Source organism: Odontomachus brunneus, unplaced genomic scaffold (genome assembly GCF_010583005.1).
Source record: "Odontomachus brunneus isolate Ranch 3 - 2012 unplaced genomic scaffold, Obru_v1 Obru_scaffold_293, whole genome shotgun sequence".
NCBI lineage: Eukaryota > Metazoa > Arthropoda > Insecta > Hymenoptera > Formicidae > Odontomachus > Odontomachus brunneus.
In genome coordinates this window covers 1-617 of record NW_022639743.1, presented here as the reverse complement: position 1 = coordinate 617, position 617 = coordinate 1, and positions in this window count along the sequence as shown.

Genomic DNA, 617 nt, shown 5'->3' with positions numbered 1-617 from the left:
ATTTGGACACAGAATGATGTGCACCGTTTATTTTATCATCATTTAATTATGTATCGTTTGTTTATGCAATGGATATGATGAGAAATAAAAAATAGTTTTGTAGAAAATATTTGTGTTTTTATTTCGTTTTTATCACATCCAACCACAACACCATATGCCTAGAGATATTCTAGAGACTCTATAAACAACGACATATGATTGGATGTGTCCGTTTGTCAATGTGCGCATCTGGGACTCACTCCGATTTTCGTACTACTATTTGTGATGTAGAGTGTAAATTGTGGTTTTAATAATTATTTAGTTTAGCGGCAACACCTCCGATTTCGATGAAAATATACTCAATCGACGCGTTTTTGCATGCCAAACAACTTTTTCCTCTGACAAAATCATCGTTCTTTTTTCTGCGAAGCGAGATATTAATAGACAAAGTTGAGGGCGTATTAGGTTAGAAAATCTGTCATACCATCTATTTCTAGCTATGTAACTGGGGGGCTTCGCCCCCCAGACCCCCCTATGGTGGTCTGGGAGACGAAGCCCCTCAGTTCAATAAGACATAAATGATATGATTGATTTTCTAACCTAACACGCCCTCAACTTTGTCTATTAATATCTCGCTT